Source organism: Eschrichtius robustus, chromosome X, assembly GCF_028021215.1.
Source record: "Eschrichtius robustus isolate mEscRob2 chromosome X, mEscRob2.pri, whole genome shotgun sequence".
Classification (NCBI taxonomy): Eukaryota; Metazoa; Chordata; class Mammalia; order Artiodactyla; family Eschrichtiidae; genus Eschrichtius; species Eschrichtius robustus.
Window position 1 is genome coordinate 132,148,927 of NC_090845.1, and position 21,903 is coordinate 132,170,829.

At 51.0% G+C, this 21,903-nt stretch overlaps 2 non-coding genes across 2 annotated transcripts; one reads left to right on the top strand and one right to left on the bottom strand.

Annotated features, from left to right (window-relative positions):
• On the bottom strand, window positions 1-73 carry TRNAA-UGC (transfer RNA alanine (anticodon UGC)). The gene has a single exon. It is a non-coding gene; the product is annotated as a tRNA-Ala (tRNA).
• Window positions 74-987: 914 nt separating this feature from the next.
• Window positions 988-1,060, top strand: TRNAK-UUU (transfer RNA lysine (anticodon UUU)). Its single transcript has one exon. It is a non-coding gene; the product is annotated as a tRNA-Lys (tRNA).
• Window positions 1,061-21,903: the final 20,843 nt, after the last annotated feature.

The window sequence follows — 21,903 nt, forward strand, 5'->3', positions numbered from 1 at the left end:
TTCCCCAACCAGGGATCGAACCCAGGCCCCCTGCCTTGCAAGGGCTGAGTCTTAACCACTGGACCATCAAGGAAGTCCCTTCATATGGCCTTCTTACAAGGACACCAGTCACTGGCTTTAGGGCCCACCCTAATCCAGTATGAACTCATCTTGATTTGATAACATCTGCAAAGATCCCATTTCCAAATAAGGTCACATTGACAGGCACCAGGGATTAGGACACCAACCTATCTTTTGGGGGGATATGATTCAACCCACGATACCTTCTAAACAGTCTTAGCAATGTCTTGCTGCTTTGAGGCAAAGCTGACTGTTCCTCCCATTCAGTATCTGCTGTGTTTCTCTTCTTCCTGCTAGCTACAATACTGGGATAGGAAGCAGCCATCTCTAGGGCCTGGATATCCAAGACTGGCCAGTGGGCTCAATGGACCTTCAAGACTGGCTGACAACAGATGAAGAAATGTGTACAGCTCCAGACACCATGGAATAATCAATCTCCTGGCTGGCTTCAATCAAGCAGGCCTAGCTAGGAGGGGCTGTCAGCAATGGTGCTTATTCCCCTGCCCCAAATTTAGATCAAGTGAAACCTGTATACTGATATTCACAGCAGCACAATTCATAATAGCCAAAGGGTAGAAACAACCCAAATACCCATGAACATTTGACTGGATAAAGAAACTATGGTCTCTCCATACAATGGAATGTTATTCAGCCATCAAAAGGAATGAAGTACTAATACGTGCTACTACATGAATGAACGTTGAAAATTTCATGCTAAGGGAAAGAAGCCAGACACAGAAGACCACATACATATTGTATGATTCCATTCATAGGAAAGTCCAGAACTGGAAATCTATAGGGACAGAAAGTGGAGTAGTAGGTGCTTAGGGTTGGGTGGGGGGATGGGCTGCAGGTAAAAGACAGTGATAGCTGAAGGGTACAGGGTTTCTTTTTTAAGGTGATGAAAATGCTCTAAAATCAAGGAATTCCTTGGTGGCCCAGCGGTTAGGACTCGGCACTTTTACTGCCGAGGTCCCGGGTTCAATCCCTGGTCAGGGAGCTAAGATCCCGCAAGCCACTGGGCGTGGCCAAAAAAAAAAAGAAAAAGAAAAAGCTCGAAAATTGACTGTGGTGTTTGTTGCACAACTCTGTGAATATACTAAAAACCATTGAATTGAACACTTTAAATAGGTGGATTGTATGATATGTGAATTATATCTCAGTAAAGCTGCTTAAAAACATATGTTACAAATTCTTGCTCTCTGTACATAGTATGTACTGTATATATATTACATTGTTCCCATTCAGTTATGCTTACGTGAAGGTCTCAGACTCAACTTTCTTGTCATTACATGGCTGTTTTCTTTAATTAATTTGGGTTTATTTTAAAATTATCACTTGGATTCAGTCGACATGCAACAAAGAAATCTAATTTTACTAAATCATCTACACTTAGTTCTTTAAGATAATTGGTATTTACCTGCACTATGTTCTGTTCTATAGTATTAAGGCTGGCCTTTAGCCTAGTGAATGCTTTAGTTTCTTATTGCTGCTGTAGGAAATTCCCACAAACATAGTGACTTCAAAGGACACAAATTTATTATCTTGGAGTTCTGGATATCAGAAGTCTTAAAATCAAGGTGTCAACAAGGCTGCATTCCTTCTGAAAGCTCTCGGGGAGAATCCGTTCCCCGGCCTTTTCCAGCATTTAGAGGTCACCCGCATTCCTTGGCTCATGGCCCCTTCCTCTACCTTCAAAGCTAGAAACATAGCATCTTCCAATCTGTCTCTCTCTGACTCTGACCCTCCTGCCTCCTTTTTACAAGAACTCTTGCGATTACATTGGGCCCACCTGAATAATCCAAAATAACCTCCACATCCCAAGAGCCATGACTTAACCACATCTGCAAAGTCCCTTTTGCCATATAATAAGATAGTCACAGATTCTGGGGCTTAGGAATGGACATCTTGTGAGGCCATTACTCAGCTGACCACAGTGAAGTCCTTCTGCGTCTTCTGTAGATGCCTCTCCCATTTGGAAATGCCATGAGGTAAATCTACTTTCCCGTGTGCAGGCTCGCCACCAACTGAAGGATTGCTGCCTTGAGTCCTGGCCACACCGCTTTGCACACACTAGGTGCTTGGTAACCGCTGGCTCAAGGCTGACTGGGTCCCGGTTGATGGGCTGTTTCAAGGTCATCACTAAGGAAACTTCTCAGTTAACAACTCCCCTCATGGAAGCTCTTTGCTGGAGCTATTTTAAATCTCTCCTACCACGATGGAAGCCAGTTTACTTTGCTCTTGTGTAGTTCTAAGGGCAAGTGTACGATCGCTTCCGAACAGAGCATGCACAGACTGGCAAAGCACCGCTAATTTACTTAGGCCATTTGAGCAGGTGAAATCGTTTTAGCTCCTTTCTGCTTTCTGTGCAGGGCCTTCTTTCTTAGGAATTACCCACACTGCAAAAAGCTTTACTCCAGTTTTCCTAAAAGACCCAGAAGTTCTCCTACGTCCAATCTCTCACTGCTAACAGATACCCACTGAGTGGTCTGCTGTGAACTCCCCTTCCTTCCATCTCTTCCTACTGGGTTTCTGTCCCCTGCTGGTTCCTATTTGTTTCACTGAAGGCAGGCATCACAGCAGAATAGAAATAACGTGGGATTTGGAGTCAGAAAACATGAATTGGAGTTCAGCCGTGAACCTGTTGGCTGTGACCCTCAGCCAGCCACCTCTCCTCCAGAGCCTTATCTCTTCATTTGAAAGGGGGCTGGGGCTGGGAGTGGGAGGTGGTTGAAAATTCCAGGGCTCAGCCCCTCCCTCCAAAGGGGTGAGAGGCTCCTCCGGCCCTGCTGACGAGTCTTGCTGTGTTCCCCAAGCCTCCTGATCAACTTCTAGCAGAACTTAGCACTGGTTGAACATCACCTTTAGAAACTCAAAATGAAACAACAGCCTTAGCGAGTAAGACTTTGAGCCAGACAGAATGTAAATCAGGCCAGCCATCCTTGCTATCAACTCAAAATGGATTAAGGCTTAAATATGAGAGCTACAGCTATAAAAGTATAAAATTCTTAAAAGAAAACACAGAGGCAAATTGTCACGACCTTGGCAATGGTTTCCTAGATACAACACCAAAAGCACAAGCTACCAAAAAAAAAAAAAAAAAAGATAGATTGGACTTCTTGAAAATTAAAATCTTTTCTGTTTCAAGGATACATCCTGGCAAGGATATATCCTGGCAAGGGTACTTCTTTGCCATTATATTGTTTCGATAGCCCTGAATTTAAAATTGCATAGGTATGATACTGGCATAAGAATGGACATAGAGATCAATGGAATAGAATTGAGAGTCCAAAAATAAACTCTCACATTTATGGCCAATTGATTTTCTACAGTTGTGCCACAACAATTCAATGGGGGAAGGAATAGTCTTTTCAACAAATGGTGCAGGGAAAACTGGATATTCACATGCAAAAGAGTGAATTTGGATCCCCTACTTGTCACCATATATGAAAATTAACTCAAATGGGATCAAAGACCCAAATATAAGGGCTAAAACGATAAAACCCTTAGAAGAAAACATAGGTGCCAATCTGTATGACCTTGGATTAGGCGGGCAGTGGTTTCTTAGATATGACACCCAAGCACAAGTGACCAGAGAAAAAGTAGTTAAATTGGACTTCATCAAAATTTAAAACTTTTGTGCTTCAAAGGACACTATCTAGAAATTGAAAGATTGGAACCCTCCTCTATTGCTGGTGGAATTGTAAAATGGTGCAGCCATGGTGGAAAACAGGTTGGCAGTTCCTCAAAAAAATAGACATAGAACGTATGACCCAGCAATTCTACTTCTAAGTATATATCTAAGAGAATTGCAAACTGGTGTTCAAACAAGTACTTTGTAAACAAATGTTCATTACAGCACTATTCACAAGAGGTGGAAAACCACACAAGCATCCACCTATAGATGAATGGATAAACAAATTGTGGTGTATCCATTCAGTGGAATATTATTCAGCCACGAAAAGGAATGAAGTATAATACATGCTACAACATGAATGAACCTTGAGAACATCATGCTAAGTGAAAGAAGCCAGACCCAAAAGGCCACAGATTGTATGATTCCACGCGTACACAATGTCCAAAATAGGCAAATCCATAAGAGACAGCAATAGATTAGTGGTTGCCAGCACCTGGGGGAGGGAAGAATGGGGAGTGACCGCTTAACGGGTATGAGGGTTCATTTGGGGGTGATGAAAATGTTCTGGAATTACATAGCAGTAATGGTTGCGCAACCCTGTAAATCCACTAAAAACCACTTTAAAAGGGTGAATGTCATGGTATGTGAATTCTAGCTCAATAAAAATAAGCTGCACGGGCCGCACTGAGGGCGTGTGGTGGGTGCATGGGTCAAGAGCATGGGCTTCAGAGTCGGAGGGACACGGATTCAAATGTCAACTCCCTCCCTTCCTAGCCAGTGCCCTTGAGCTACTTGCTGAAAGGTCTGCTTTCAGTCTCTGCTCCCTGAGACCTGACCAGTAAAACGAGGAACTATCCATTGAAAGATGTTGGGGAGAATTTTCTACAGGGCTTTACCCAGGAGGCAGTGGGCCGCCTTGAGAGGTAGTGAGGAGCGGGTCGCTGGAGGTGTGCAAGCAGAGCCTGGACGGGTCCTGGGCCGGTCTGAGCCAGACAACCTTGGGCAGCTCAATGTTAGGGATTCCACAGTGAGTCAGGGGACGGCGCTCTCTCGTGACCTGGGGGAGAACGACAGTAAATAACGCGGTGACAGGCCCCGTTCAGGAAACAGACTCTGTAGGGAGATGGCTGTCCGCATGCTTGCGCGTGTGTGGCCCTCCTCCTGGGGTACAAAGAAAACCCTGCTCGCTCCAGCCTCCTCCTGAGAATTAAACAGGTAGCCCTCCTTCTCCTCTTCTCTTGGGACGCAGCTCCAGGGAAGGCCAGCCTGGGGGGTGCGGAGTGAAGACGCAGGGAAGGGTAGGTCTCTGCAGGGACAGGCCCCTCCCCCGGGGGAGAGGCTGGGGCGGAGTGGGGCTGGTCCACGCCCCCGAGTGAAGGCGGGTCACCTTCACGCCTTACCTCTGAATGCTCCTCCAATGATGGAGTCGTGTTCTGCCCTCAGTACCAAGGAACCCAGCCCCATTCCCCAAATCCTGCTCCTCAAGCCTTGGGCAGGTTTCCTGTTGAAAAGTTGACTATTAAAGTTCACACGTTAGTTGCTTCATTAACAAATATTTTCTCCCATTCTGAGGGTTGTCTTTTCGTCTTGTTTATGGTTTTCTTTCCTGTGCAAAAGCTTTTAAGTTTCATTAGGTCCCGTTTGTTGATTTTTGATTTTATTTCCATTACTCTAGGAGGTGGGTCAAAAAAGATGTTGCTGTGATTTGTGTCATAGAGTGTTCTGCCTATACAAGCAGCTCGCGCAGCTCAATGTCAAAAAAACAATTTTATTTTTCTCCAACCCTTTCAATAAATGTGACCACCAAGATGCAGAAAAACAAAAACAAAAACAACAAGCCAATCCAGTAATGGGCAGAAGACCTAAATAGACATTTCTCCAAAGAAGATATACAGATTGCCAACAAACACATGAAAAGATGCTCAACATCACTAATCATTAGAGAAATGCAAATCAAACCTACAATGAGGTATCAGCTCACACGGTCAGAACGGCCATCATCAAAAAATCTACAAACAATAAATGCTGGAGAGGGTGTGGAGAAAAGGGAACCCTCTTGCACTGTTGGTGGGAATGTAAATTGATACAGCCACTATGGAGAACAGTATGGAGGTTCCTTAAAAAACTAAGGAATAGAACTACCATATGACCCAGCAATCCCACTACTGGGCATGTACCCTGAGAAAACCATAATTCAAAAAGAGTCATGCACCCCAATGTTCATTGCAGCTCTATTTACAATAGCCAGGACATGGAAGCAACCTAAGTGTCCGTCGACAAATGAATGGATAAAGAAGATGTGGCACATATATACAATGGAATATTACTCAGCCATAAAAAGAAATGAAATTGAGTTATTTGTAGTGAGGTGGATGGACCTAGAGTCTGTCATACAGGGTGAAGTAAGTCAGAAAGAGAAAAACAAATACCATATGCTAACACATATATACGGAATCTAAAAGAAAATAAAATGGTTCTGAAGAAACTAGGGGCAGGACAGGAATAAAGACGCAGACATAGAAAATGGACTTGAGGACACGGGGAGGGGGAAGGGTAAGCTAGGACGAAGTGAGAGAGTGGCATGGACATATATACACTACCAAATGTAAAATAGCTAGCTAGTGGGAAGCAGCCGCATTGCGCAGGGAGATCAGCTTGGTGCTTTGTGACCACCTAGAGGGGTGGGATAAGGAGGGTGGGAGGGAGACGCAAGAGGGAGGGGATATGGGGATGTATGTATATGTATAGCTGATTCACTTTGTAATACAGCAGCAACTAACACACCATTGTAAAGCAGTTTTACTCCAATAAAGATATTTAAAAAAAATAAAGTTCACATATTAGATTCATATGAAAGTCCAGACTAGGGGAGTCTATAGAGACAGAAAGTAGATGAGTGGCTCCGGGGGGCTGGCAGGATGGAGAGGGTATGAGGTGTCTTTAGGGGGTGAGAGGAATTGACTCTGGTGATGGTTACACATATCTGTGAAGTTACTAAAAATCATTGAATCGTCCACCTCGAATGGGTGAATTGTATGGTATGTGGCATATGTCAGTAAAGCTGGGTTGTTTTTTTTTTTTAAAGAAAGCCTTTTTTAAAGGCAGTCCTTTGTTAGCTGACTTACCTCTCTTGAAATTTCCAAGAAGTGTCAGAGGAATGCATGCCGTGGGTCTGTCTGTCTGTGCCTGGCCTGCATGGGCGTCGTTCTCGGGCCTGTTGTTGCTGGCGCTAGGGGCTGCACCACGGGGCTGGGCGGCCGCAAGCTGATTGCAGATGGCTGGCCAAGCACACTGTGTGCAGGCAGCAGTGAGAACTCTGGAAGGCATTTAATATAGTGACTCACAGGGTCATGCTTGGAAAATGAATTCAAATTGGCTTGGCATCGGGCCAAGAAAAACTGTCTGAAGAGGCTATAAACAGAAGGTAATGGATTGAGTTGAAGGAGGGCTAGCGGGAAGGCAGCGCGGGAGGCCCGGCCACACGGCCCCCAAGGCAGCTAGCTGGGGGCTGGGGAGTGGGGCGCCGATGTGGTGACTGGCACGCTCCGTGCTAGACTGGGCACTGGGGACTGCGGCCTAAGTCCCGGACCTCTGGCTCCTCGCACTCCCACTCTGGAGGCCCTGGTACCTGGTCCCTTCCCCCAGGCCACACTGATCCCTGTCGCCCGGCTCCCCCTGGCATTCCTGATGCTGCCGTTTGCACCTTATCTCCCTGCACACCGTGAGCTCCTGGAGGGCAGAGAGGGGCAGCTGCAGACAGAGGATCGCTTGTGTCTGCCCCAGAGAGGCCCTGGAGGGCTGCCGAGGGGCCCCGCTTTTTTAAGCCCTCCCCACACTAGACAAAAGTACTAATGCAAGCCTTTACTTCCAGTCGTCTGTGCTGGGAAAATAATAGGTTTCTTTATGGGTTTTCCAAAAAGGTGTTACAATGTCTTTGTTTTTTTCCCAGATTCATTGAGGTTTAATATAGATAATGTAAACTGAGGTGTACAATTCAGTGATTTTTAGGAAGTTTGTATAGTTGTGCAACCATCACTACAATCACTTTTTAGAACATTTCCATCACTGAATATGTCTTTTAGACTCCACCTTGCCCCCGTATTCTGATAAACCCAGAGGTGCAAAATGTCCCCTTTCTTCCCCTTCCCAGCTCCTGGAGGTGAATGCTCAGTGACCTGGGGGCCAGCCCCCCAGGTCCTCCCCACAGCTCTGCTACTGAGTGGTTGTGTGACCATGGAGAAGCCGTTCCCCTCTCCGGCCAGTTTTCCCTCCTGGAAGGTGGCGAGATGGCACTGGGGAGGGGACGTGGCTGTCCCTCGGAGGGCCCTCCAGCTCCGGCACCATGCGGGCATCTCTGCCCTGGCATGAGGGAGCTGCAGAACCCTGCAGGTCGAGAGCCTATCACCTGGGCCCAGCTGGCACCTGCACAGGTCAGAGCGGGGGCATGGAAGGCTCCAGAGGCTTCCTGGGCACAGTGCTTGGGTGTGGGACTCCTTCCCCAGGCAGTAAAATGATCCCCTCCCCAACCGCAGGCACACTTACCATGCCTGCAGCTGGAGGTGTGGCCCATCTTGGGCAAGCAGAGCAGAATGTAAGCATCTTTAGGAACGCTGATTCCTTCAGAGGGGCCCCTGGGTGGCCTCACACATTTGCCCTGCCCCTGTGGCCCTCACTGCCTCCCCTGGCTGAGTGAATTCAAATAAATGTTTCCTGAACGTCTACTAAGGGCCAGGGCTCAGGTGGGGAGGCCCCGCAAGGGATGTGGACGTGAGCAGGACATTTCAGGCCCTGGAGGGCCCCACGTTCTGCGCAGCAGAGGAAGCGGGGTATATAAGTTTCCCATTGCTGCTGTAACCAACTGTCACAATTTAGTGGCTTAAGACAACGCATATTTCCGACCTTACAGTTCTGGAGGGCAGAAATCCAAAATGGGTCTCCCTGGAGTAAAGGCAAGGTGTTGGCAGGGATATGTTCCTTCTCTCCAGAAGAGAGAGTCTTTCTCTCTAGGGGAGAGGCAAATGCCTTGCCTTTTCCAGCTTCTAGAGCTGCCCCCATTTTTTGTCTTGGGACCGCATTGCTCAACCTCTGCTTCTGTCGTCACATCTCCTTCTCTGACCCTGACCCTCCTGCCTCCCTCTTATAAGGACACTGGGCTCACGCAAATAATCCAGGATAATTGTCCTATCGCGAGATCCTTATCATCTCTGCTAAGTTTCTTTTGCCAGGTAAGGTATGATATCCAAACGTTCCCAGAATTAGTATGTGGACATCTTGGAGAGTCATTATTCTGTCCACCCTACAAGGCTTCAATTGAGCAGCCCCTTTGGGTGCCACCCAAGTAGGCCAGGTGAGAACACTGCAGACAGGGAGACCCAGCCTGACAGCACGTGTTCTTACACACACACACACACACACACACACACACACACACACGCTCGTTGTCATTTTTTCCCAAACCGTTGGAAGGTAAGTTGCTGATGTGATGCTCTGTTGCCCCTAAACACTTCAATGTGTATTTTCTAAAACCCAGGACACTCTCCTATATAATCACAGTATACACATCCGAAGCGGGTAATTAACATTTAACACTACTACCCGATCCATAGACCCCATTGAAATTTCTCTGATTGTCCAGTCATCAATGTTCTTTGTAGCAAAAGAACAAACGAACAAATGAAAACCTACTTGGGTCCCGGCCTCCCGGGCGCGTTCCGCCGCGGCGGTCCACCCTTGCAGCCCCGAGTTCCATCCACCGCCTCCACCTTCCGCCCCGCGCCGGTTGTCAGCGCAACTGTCGCCGCCTTCCATCGTCGCGTGGCCCTTGCGGCGGCTCCCGAGCCCGCACGGGCCCCACCGGCGACCTGGGCATGCCGGTGGAGGCGAGGTGGGCACAGAAGGCGAGGGCGACGGCTTCGGGGAAGCAGGATACGCTGCCATCAACTCCATGTTGGACCAGATCAACTCTTGTCTGGACGACCTAGAGGAGAAGGACGAGCACCTCCACGCCCGCCTCCAGGAGCTGCTTGAATCCAACCGGCAGACGCACCTTGAGTTCCAGCAGCAGCTTGGGGAGGCCCCCCGCGATGCGAGCCCCTGGCTCTGGGAGCCCCCAGCCAGGCCCCAGCCCTGCCTCACTGGGCCAGGCTCTGGCCTGAGTGCTCACCACCTGGCTTAGACACCTTCTCAGGGGCTGGCCTACAGATCTCCTGGGGGGTCTGCCTGCCTAGGCCACCCTTCTGCTATTTCCCTTGGCGTGCCTGGGCCCACCCCTCCTCCGGGCATCCTCTCCTGGGGCCAGGTGTAGGCCAGCGGCCCACCCACCTTGCCTGCCCGCCCAACTCCTGGACACTCCCCACGCTGCCCAGGCCTTGAGTGTCCACATTAAATGGGTCTCCAACAACAACAACAACAAAACCCCACCTTGGCCACCAACAATAACAACCCCCGACAAAAAACCCTTTCGTTTTTCCCCTTTCCTTTCTGGTCTGAGATCCAATCCTCAACCATATGTTGTATTTAGTTGACATTTCTCTTTAGTCTCCTTCAATCTGGAATACTTTCTCAGTCTTTCCTTGTTTTTTATGACCTTGACCACTTCTGAAGAGCACAGGCCAGTTATTTCGTAGATTGTCTCTCCATTTGGGTTTGGCTGATGTCTCCTCAGGAACAGCTGAGGAATGATGTGCCCTCAGGACATCATATCAGGAGGTATAGGATCTTGGTTTGTCCCATTACTGAAAAAATTAACTTTGATCACTTGATTAAAGTGTTGTTTGCCAGGTTTTTCCTCTGTAAGCTGAATTAGCAAGGATTTTATATTTATTAATTTATAAGTAGTTAATAGGTATTGGGGGAAATACTTGGAGATTATTAGATATCTGTTCCTCATTAAACTTTCACCCACTGGTTTTAGCATCCGTTCATAATTCTTGCCTGAAGAATCAATTATTATTATCATGGTTGCCAAGTGAGGTTTTCCCAATTCCATCATTCTTTCTACATTTACTAACTGGCATTCTACTATAGAAAGTGCTTTCCCTCCTCTCCCACTTGTTTGTTTATATCAGTATGGGCTCGGGAATTCCTATTTTATTCAACAGATAATATATCATTCATTACTATCATTTTTTATTTTGACACTCATATTGTCCCAGACTTGGTCCATGGGAGCCCCTTCAAACTGGCTTCTGCATCCTCTTAACCTGTCCCCATCATTCTTTGAGTCCATCCTTACACTCTTGGCAATACAAGATGTTCTAGGCTCATCTGGCAACTTTACTGCCACCAGGGAGTCAACAATTTCTCTAACTCTGGTTCATTTAAAATTATTTAGAAGCTAAGATCTAGGGGCTAGGTGTGCTCGTTGTTACTGGGATGTCATGGTGTCTAGGCCCTCTCAACGGACAGAGCAAGGAAATATATGTGTCTATAATCGCACACGTGTATGCACACACACACATCTACACCCATATCTCTGTATCTCAAACCGGGAATACACACCAATTCCTGCCTTTCGAATCCAACAACCCAGAGTTTATTCTTGCCCTCCACTTTTCCGTGTCTGCATTTCCCTTTTCCAATAATGAGAAACCTGGTCCTTATTATTCTCAACATATTAACTTGTTCACTCACATCCCCCATATGACACTAATGTCCTGGTGATCACAAAGGCCGTCTCAGCTGTGGTCCACTGGGCCTGCCAGCTGGACCTGCTGAGGCCCTGCCCTGGCCCTGCCCAATGCCGCTGGACCTGACACCAACATGCTGTGGAACCTTGGCCCCCTCTCTTCGTTCCCTTCATCTCACCCAGGCAACAGGAGTGGCAGGTAGAAATCTGTGCCTCTTCCAAGCAATGTGTGGGGCTAGAGCTTAGGGAAAGGCTGGAGCATGAGAGATGTGAGTTAGCGCTTCTCAAACTGGGCCTCACAGAGTCCCCAGGGCGGCTGCTGACTGAGAGGGGGGGCTGGACAGCTCCGGAGGAGTAAGGAAAAGTGTGAGCTGGAGGGAGGAGATCAAATGTGTATTTTCTTTGGAGGCTCTGGAGGTCCTGGGAGAGCGTGAGGGGAAGGGGCAAGCGGATGGGAGAGAGGGATAAGACAGAAGGCAGAGACCAGTTAGAAGTTTGCTGCAAGAGGCCAGGGAGAGGGAATGGAAGTAGAAACTAAGGTAGTGGCCATGGCAGAAGAGGAGCAAACGAGAGGGATGGCCAAGTTCAGGGAAACCCTTTCCTTTCTGTGGCACTTAGAGGCCAACCTGAACGGTGAAGCCTCAGTCAGAGCCTGGGACTGGGAGGGAGGGCTGTGGGGAGGGGAAGGGCAGAGGGAGGGAAAAGGAAGGACTCTTTTGATTTGGAGACGACAGCAGGACTTCAAAGTAAAGCCTCCGCACCGGGCAGATGAGGATGCAGAACGCAGAAGAGGCACTCTACCGGGGACGGTTCATCAAGGCCATGGGAAGGGGTGAGCTCTTTGAGGGCCAGATAGTGTGAGGCCTAAGGTCAAGGCCTGCATTTTGGGGTGGTGGGAGCGTGGGGCAGACAAAGAGGAGCCCGGGGAGGGAAGGAGGGGGGACAGGAGAGAGTGTGACGCGCCCTGAACAGCAATGCGCCCAGGCTGAGCCAGATCCCCATGTGGAGCCTTGACGCACCATCCCCGAGACAGGAGGCTGTCTCAGCCATCCTGGGCCTCTAGAGTGGCCCTTGTCCTTTAACTCCAGTGAACATTCCAATCCCCCCCTCCCCCCCCCCCCCCGGGAGATCATCCAGCAGGAAGATCCCAACCCTCTCCCACCTGAAGGAAGGCTCATCCATATGGGCCCCATTCAACCCCATGGAGTCTGCAGTCGTTAAGCGCCCTCTCCTCCGTGCAGGTGACCACGATTTGCAGGAGGCTCTGAGGATTCAGATGTTCCCGAAGAGTCACGTGTAAATCCAGTTTCACACCTTGTACTCCCCATGGTCAGTTTCAGGGGGGTCATCCTGCTTCCGCATCACTTGCTCGGTCCCAGTGCTTCTCAGCGCCTTTGCTTTCTGTCTATCTCCCATCCCTTTGTTGAGCAGAAAGTGGCACCAAGACTTCTCTTCTCAGCCACTCCTTGTCCTACGTAAAGCCACCAGCCCACCTCTAACTCCTCTGCTGCCTCCACCCTCCTGGGAAGGTCCAAAACTCTCTAAGAGGTCACGTTCCCAGGGGATCATGACAGCAGGGGCTGGAGCCAGAGTGGAGGGCGAGGCCCCCAGGGCCCGGTTCTCCTGCCGCTGCCTGCGCAGAGCTGCTCCCCATCCTTGCCAGGAGCACCAAGCACGCGCTGCCACAAGCAGGTGCCACCTCCCCAGCCGGCGGCGCGGGACCCACCTCCACAGAGCTCACAGGCCGGCTTGCAGGTGGCTTCCTGTAAACCACAAGCCGCCTTAGGCCGTGTTGGATGCATCCAGCTTCTCACAAGCCTGTACTTTATAGACTGTCAGCAGTCAGTGATTATTTGTTGCTGACTTCCAAAGCCATGTCATATCCCACTTAGTGACTTGGGGAGGTCGATTCATTGATAGGCAGGCACGGAGCTCAGGGCCATCACAGGCCTGGAGAGAGGAGCAGGGAAGGGCCCGGCAGGCAGCCAGGCCGGCTCACGGCGCCTGCCCCGAAGCCGGTGGTAATTAACATCCCTTCAATTCCAGCCACGGATCCACCGCTGCCCCTGGTGACAGGCCCAGGGCAGGTGCTATGGGAATCCAAGGTGAGGTGGCAGCTCCGGTGCTGACCTGCTCAGCACTGCTGGGCCCGGGGCCAGGGGGCACGTGACCCCGGGGCCCAAAGCCCACAGGCCCGCTGGGACCGGGGCGCTCTGCTGGGGGCTGGGGGCTCCGTACCTCCGGTGCCTCCCTCCCTCCCCCCACCCTTTCCCGCACTCACACCCAGACACTCTCACACCACACATGGCCAACACCAGCCCTCCCAGAGCCATGCTCACACCTTCTCACACTCACACACAGATGCCCTCACGTACACACACACTCACACGCTCATACACATGTGCCCTGTCACACACCCCGGAGCTGCCACACACACACACACACACACACACACACACTCACACAGGCTCATGCAAACTCTCACTCACATACATGTCTGCACTTACACACATGCACATCCACGTCCCTTCACACAGCCACACCCTCAGGCTCACACTGTCACACAAGCACACACCCATCCACCTTCCCACTCCCTCCTTCCAGGTCTCGGTCTCTGCACTGTCGTTTGTGGCAGTTGACAATGCAGAACATGGTAGACAATACAGTACACAGTGCAGAAACACACTGCTTTGACCAAGCCTCGAGAGCCCCCTGCCAGGTGACAGGAAACACAGGGGCTAGACACACGTGTCTCCAGCACATGCATTCATTCATTCAGTCAGTCTGTCTGTCACATACTCCTAAACATTGATTGAGCACCTACTGAGAACCCAGATGTCAAGAATATGTGCAACCTTGAAGAAGAAGACACAGTCCCTGGCTGGCAGAGCTCACGGTCTAGTGGAAAGGCATACATCCACATTCCACTTTCTGGTGGAAAGTGGATGGTAGTATGGCCCAAGGGCAGCTGGGACAGCTGCTCTGTGGGCACATCAAGGAAAGGGCCCTCCCTGACCAGGGTGACCGTGTAACAGAAGTCCCTGCTTGCTCTGTGCTTGGGGGATGCGGGCGGCATACGTGCAAATAAACGAGCTCTGTGGTCGGCAAACTCGAGGGCACATCAGCATCCCCTGGAGGGCTTGTTACAACACAGATTCCTGGGCCCCAGCCTAGAGTTTCGGAGTCTGTAGGTCTGGGGTGGGGCCTGAGCACGTGCATTTCTTACACGTTCCCCGGTTATGCTGACGCCACTGGTCTGGGGACCACACTGGAGAACGACGGCACCAGCTCAGGCCCTGCCGTGGGCGTCTGTGTGGGGAGGGGCAGGAGCACATCTGGCTTAGGGGAGCAATGGGCTCCACCAGGAAAGGCTCATAATTATACAGAGACAGCTATATTCGTTTCCTAGTGCTACTGGAACAAATCACGACAAACTGAGCGGCTTTAAATAATACAGATATTGCCTTATTGTGGATGTTGGAAGCCTGACAAGGGTCTCACTGGGCTAAGATCAAGGTGTCAGTAGAGCCGTGTTCCTCCTGGAGGCTCTGGCGGGGAATCCATTCCTCCCCCTTTCCAGCTTGTAGAGGCCACCTGAGTTCCTTGGGTCATGACCATATCACCCCAACCTTTGCTCGGGTCATCACATCTTCTCTCTGACCCTCCTGCCTCCCTATTCCCTATATAGGACTCCTGTGATTAGATTGGGCCCACCTGGATAATCCAGGACAATCTCCCCATTTCAGGATCCTTACTTGAATCACATCAGCAAAGCCCCTTTTGCCTTGTGTGGTAACAGATTCATAGGGATTAGGGCATGGACGTATCAGGGGCAGGGGCATTATTCAACCAGGACTACAGCAATGGAGGTTAGAACCAAAGAGTAATGGCAGCTAATCCTAAGAGAGCACCTACTACAGGGCAGGCACTGCCCTAATGGTTTCACACCCGCCGTCTTGAATTTTCACTGCAGCCCCATAAAGTAGATCCAGTGGGACCCCCGTTTTATGGCTGAGGAAGCAAACTTAGAGAGGTGAAGTGATCTTGAAACCCACGTGGTTGGTGCGGGGGGGAGGGCCAGGAAGCTGTTACAGGAAATCCAGATCTCAACCTGGGACCCAGCAAGGGGAAATGGTCAGCTTTAGGTTTATTATGTGTTAAAAGTGGATGGTGACCTTGCAGAAGCCCCCTAGTCCCAGGACAGCATCCTAAGATCGTGGGAGGGGTGTCTGCATCTGGGTACTTATCCCTCTCTTGCAGATTTATCAGTTTAACCCTACAGGTGTGCCTCCAGGGCAGAGCTTGGACCTTGTTCTTGTAGCTGTCATAAGAAATTATCACAAAGTTAGTGGCTTAAAATTACAGAAATTGAGTCTCCCTCAGTTTTGGAGGCTAGAAGTCCAAAATGGGTCTCACTGAGCCGAAATCAAGTTGTTGCAGAGCCAGAGTTCCTCTGGAGGTTCTATGGGAGAATCTGTTCCTTGCCCTCCTGCAGCTTCTGGTAGCTGCCAGAATTCCTTGGCCTGTGGCCACATCACTCCAGTGCCTGCCTTCATCTTCACACGGCCTCCTCTTCTTCTGCGTGTGTGTCATAAAATCTCCCTCTTAAAAAGCTACATGTGATGGCATTTAGAGCCCCACCTGAATAACACAGGCCAAGCTCCCCATCTCTAGATCCTTAACCTAATCACATATGCAAAATCCCACCTGCTATATAAAGTAGCATTAATAGGTTCCAGGGATTAGGACCTGGATACCTTTGGGGGCATTATTTACTCTCCCACAACCCTCAAGTCTCTAGCCTGGAGCCCGGCTCACAGGAGGTGTTCAGAAAGATGTTTGTGGGCTGGCTGAATGAATTGCAGTTTGAACTCTAAACTCTAAACCCAGTGGCTTCGATGTGGATTCTGGGCCCCCAAGCAAAGGTTTATTTTGGAGTTAATTGTTTACTTGTCCCTGTACTGGGGGAAGAAGCTGTTATAGTTAGTTGTGGGCTGTAGGGAATAGAGACAGAGGAGTCCAAGGTCACGAGTACTAGGCTAGCTGGGCTCCTTAGGGTAAGCTGATCACCCTCTCTGGGCCTTGGTTTCTGCAGTGGTGAAATCAGATTTGCAGTTCTTGTCCTGTCGTGCACTAATGCTTCCAGGCATTAGCGCAATGACTATGTGAAGTAGGAATGTCGTGTGTTATATGAATTTCAAGCTTGTTAGAAATATTGTTATAGAGTTTAAAAGGGGGTAGAGGGAAGAGGGCAACGTTCCACTCAAAGGATTGCATCTCTAATGGTGGAATTTAGGTCTGTGGGAGGCCTGTAGGAGCCTTCCAAACCCTGTGGCCTCCTCTAGCTACCGTTAAAGTGGCCCCAGTGGTTCAGCTACAGCCTCTTCACGCTACTGTGCTGCCCTGGGTACAGGGCTGGAGTGGAAGGCTGCCCTGAGGGCTGATCTGTTGCTAGCCTTCCCTCTGCTTCCCCCAGCGTATGAGCTGAAGCCCAGAAAGCCACGCCACCCCTCGTGGCCCAGAAATGGGGAAGGGCTGCCCCAGGAGCCCAGGAACCCAGCTCCCAGGCCAGGGCGCCTTCCTTGGGGACTGAGGACACCTGAGTGGACCGGGCCCTGGAGAAGAAGAAACGCAGCAGTGAAGTTAAGTCAGATAGTTTCGCTCCTGAGGCTTCTCCGTGAGCCCCAACATGCGGGCGCCTTCTGCAAACCAGGGCAGAAGCGCACAGGAGAAGCAGCTGAGTCATTAAGAGCCACCCTCAGTCTTCGTCTCCCACCTGTGCACAGTGGGTTTTTCATCCAGGAAGCACTGACTCAGGCGTGGCTTGGCTATTGTGCTGCCAGGGGCCATTTATCAGTGGCCTTTGGGTCCTGCAGTGAGTGAGAGGGAGGGCGCGCCAACTCTGGCACCAACTCCGGAGCCTCAGGGCTGCAAAGACCCCAGAGGCCATCTAATTCAAGCCCCCAGGAGCAGCCAGGGATGAGAAACAGGAACCAGTGAGGGCAGGTGGGCCAGAAAAGACGCTGAGAAGTGGGAAGGAAGGGTCTAGGACAGAAGAGGCACCCACCTAAGGGGCTGGAGCCAAGGTTTGTGGTCTCCACTCGGTCACTGACGGGCCCTGGGACCTTGGGCAAATCACTTCCCCTCGCTGGTCCTCAGTTTCCCCATCTGTCAACGAAGGGATGGGACTGGATTCAGTGGTTTATTCACTGGTTGGCCAAATATGCCTTGAGCACCTCCTGTATTCCGGGCTTATGCCGGGCTCTTGGCGCAGAGGATGCTGGGGGAGCAGAGAGGAAAGAGAGTGTTATCGTTGGACAGGTGGATGGGGAGGCAAGGTTGCACAGCGTCCCAAGGATCCAGCACCTGAGCTGAACGTTGCAGGCAGAGTAAGGGTGTGGAGTGAGAAAAAAGGGCCAAGGACAGAAGGAGCTGGATGTCGACATGTTTCTTCAGTGGCAAAATACACAAAACATACAACGTACCATTTTGAAGTGTACAATTCAGCAATATTTCATTCATTCACAGTGTTACATAAACACTACCTCTATCAAATTCCAAAACCTTTTCATCATGCCAGAAAGAAACCCCCTCCCCACTGAGGAGTCACTCCCATTCCTCCCTACCCCCAGCCCCTGGTGAACACTCTTCTGCTTTCTATCTCTGTGGATTCGCCTACTCTGGACACTTTCTATAAATGGAATCATACAATATGTGGGCTTTTGTGTCTGGCTCCTTTCACTCGGCGTAATGTTTTCAGGGTTCATCCATGTTGCAGCTGTGTCAGTACTTTGTGCCTTTGTATGGCTGAAAAATATTCCGTTGTATAGAGAGACCACAGTTTGTTTATCATTCATCATTGATGGACATTTGAGTTATTTCCACTTTGGGGCTACGATGAATAATGCTGCTATGAACGTTCATGTATAATACCTGTTTGGGTGGACAATCCTGGTCCCTGTTTGAGATCTTTGGGGTCTATACCTAAGAGTGGAATTGCTGGGTCATATAGGAACTCTCTGTTTCACTCACTGAGGAACTAACAGGCTGGTTCCAAAGTGGTTGCACTAGTTTATTGATACATTCCCACCAGCAGTGAATGAGGCGTCCGATTTCTCCACATCTTCAACACTTGTTATCGGGATGGTGACTTGTAAGGGACAGGTTAAGGAGGAGGAATCTGAATGAGACCAGGAGGAGCAGCTGGGGAGGGAGGAAGGTAAAGCTGGGGCAGGGGCTTGAGGTCTGGCAGGAGATGAGGAAGAGGAGAGAGTGTGTGTGTGTAAACGCAGATGGCAGGGCTGGGAGGGCATGGTCAACGTGGTGCGGAGAGTGGGGTGGGGAGTGCAGAGGGGGAACGGGGTGCAAGGGAGCGCTTTGGTCAGGGCCGTGGGACTTGCACAGTATCTTTTGATCTGGCTCCCCAGCTGGAGCAAGTGCTGAAGCCGAGGCCCGGCTGGCTTGACAGTTTGTTGGAAGAGAGACTGTCAGGACCCAGCAGCCAGGAAATCTGGCCGAAGCGGTACTAGGGGAGCCAGGGAAGACAGGGGCTGGGGAAAGTCCGGAAAGCTGGGGCCGTGCTGGAACCATCCCCACCATTGAAATGACAGGTCCCTCTCTCCGAGGGGAGAAAGTCCCAGGGCCTGGCTCAGTGCCTGGGAAATGGTGGAGCTCAATCATGTGTTTGGGTGAATGAGGGGAGAGAGAGTCTTCCCAGGAGTCCATTTGCATGAGATCCTGTGAGGTTCCTGGGGTGACCCGCAGGGCTCAGGGGGCAGGCGGTGGTGGCAGCTGCTGCAGCTGTGGGCAGCTGGGGGCTCAGGAGACAAGAGGCTGGCAGGCCAAGCAGCCTACGGGTCATTCCAGGCCACGTCCCCCTGTCCTCTCTTCCTTGGCCTGCTCCCCACCACGTGATGCAAGGGCACCCAGTCCTGAGCCCAGTTGGCAGGGCCTGCGCCTGACCTCATTCCGTGGCGCCTGGTGCAGGCGGGGGCCCGGTGAGTGGTGGAGGCTTGGACTGGCCTTGTGGGGGAATCCCAGGGCCCTGGGCTCTCTGAATGGCCTGCCCATCTCCCCAGGCTGGTCAGCTTTTTACTGAAACCTGGGAAGGCTGGACTTTTAGAACTGAAAGTAAGACCTGGAATGCAAGATGGGGAGAGCTGGCAAGGACTCGGGGGGAGGGCCGGCAAGGACTGGCGGGGGAGGGCCGGCAAGGGGGTGGGGACCATCCTGGTGTGCTGCTTCTTTTCCAGACGGCATGTCACCCTTTCCAAAGCCTTCCCCCTACTCCGGAGGCTAGGCCAGCCTCCTAGCGCCCATTCTGGCGGGGACACCAGGGGCCTTTCCCCCCATCCAGCGGCCTCCCTGCAGATGCCTCGCCAAGGCTGTTCCCTTTTCCTGTCCCTTCATCCTCCTCCTTTCCCTTTCCTCCCCTCGACCTTCCCCCCCAGTGCCCTCCCCCCCTCCCCCCCCCCCACTCTCTCTCCCGCCTTCCCCACCCCCTCTCCGAGTGGAGCTGGATGGAACAGCAGGAGTTGCCTCACCTGCCTTCAGCCGTTCGTGCTTTCCTTCCAATCTTCGCCCCCAGCTCCGGGAACATACCAGTTGGAGCAGGAGGCTGGACTCAGTCTCCATGCCTTCTTCAGGGGCAGGGGGCACAGCAGAGGGAGGGTGGGGGAGGTAGGCAGGGAGGAGCCTGGTGCGGGCGGTGGGGTGGGAGAGGTGAGTCCTGTCTACACCTCCCCCTCCACCATGCCGCGCTCCCCTCCTGCACACACCCGGTGGCCCCGGTCGGGAAAGGAACTGATGACCGAAGGCAGGGCTGCTGTGTCCCCTGGATGCTTTCCGGGCACCTCTTGGCTTCTTTCCGCTGGACCAGCCGTGGTGACACTACAGGGTGGCTGCCGGGAGTCCCTCTGGCCATTCGCCAGCAAGTCCCCACGCCGTGGAGGGGCACGTGTGTGTCCTAAAAGAGTCCTTTTGAGGTGAGTGTATGAAGAAATGAAGAGAGCGCTGAGCAGGCCGTCTGGACTTGGCCACCAGTGTGACCGTGGGCAAGTCACTGACCTTTTGGGGACTCTCCCCGAGCGGCTCTCCAAGCGTGGTCCTTGGGCCAGCAGCAGCGTCCCCTGGGAGCTGATCAGAAAGGCAAAACCACAGGCCCTCCTCCAGACTCGCTGACTCAGCAACTCTGGGGCTGGGCCCAGGAATCTGGGTTTTAGCAAGCCCTCTGGGTGATTCTAATGTGCACCCAAGTCCGGCCCATGTTGTACATGTATGTGTGTGTGCACATGTGCACACACACACGTGCACTTACTCTCTTTGCACAACAGTCCCTGACAAGCTCTGCCCCCCACTCTGTTGACAGGCTTGCTTTAGATAGATTTGATTACAGCAAAATTCAGGATTTCTTTCCATGAAGGACAGCACAGGTCGTTAACAGACAGACAACAGATGGGGAGAAGATATTTGCTGTTTAGAGCTGACAAGGGATTAATGGGTAAAACGTACATGAAAATTCTGCAAACTAACAAGAAAAAGACCCAACGGGAAAATGAGCAAAGCATATGAATAGGCAATTCCCAGAAGAAGAGACCCAAAAGGCTAGAAAGGAAGTCTGTGAAGAGATGCTCGGATTCATTAGTAATCAGAGAAATGCAAATTAAAACAATGAGATACGATACACACATGTCGGATTGGCAAAAAGCAGCTATATGATGCCAAGCGTTGGCTAGGATAAGGAGAAAGGGGAACCACTGTGTGCTATTACTGGGAGTCCAGCTAGATTGGTGCAGCCGCTTTGGAAAGCCACCTGGTGGCACCTACTCAGGTCAAGTGTACATGTCCACACTGACCCAGCAATCCGCCTTCTGGGTACCACCCCAAGAAATTCTCCTGCGGGCCCACAAAGGGGCTATTAGTTCACCATGCTTGCTGTAACAAATTATCATAAACTTAGTGGCTTGAAACAATAGAAATTTAAAGTTCTGAAGGCCAGAAGTCCAAAGTCGGTACCACTGGGCTGAAATCAAGCTGTCAGCAGGATCACACTCCCTCCAAACACTCTAGGAGAGGATGCTTCCTGGCCTCTTCCGGTTTCTGGTGGCTGCAGGCGGTCCTTGGCTTGTGGCCGCATCACTTCAGTTTTCAAGGCCAGCATCTTCACATCTGTCTCTGTTCCGTCTTCACATCGCCTCCTCCTCTGTGTGTGTCTGTGTGTGTGTGTGTGTGTGTGTGTGTGTGTGTGTCATCTACCTGCCCTCCCTTTTATAAGAATACATGTGTACCGGTCGAATAGTGTCTCCCCAAAATTCATGTTCCCCCAGAACCTCAGAAAGTGACCTTAGGAAATCGGGTCTTTGCAGATGTAATCAGTTAAGGTGAGGTCATCCTGGATTAGGAGGGACCCTTCATCCAATGACTGGTGCCCTTATAAAAGGAGGGAAAGACACATGGAGACATAAGGAAGGCCCTGTGAAGACGGAGACAGAGACAGAAGGGTTGCTGCCAGAAGCCCAGGAACGAGCGCCTGGGGCCACCAGAAGCTGGAAGAGGCAGGAAGGATCCTGCCCTAGAGCCT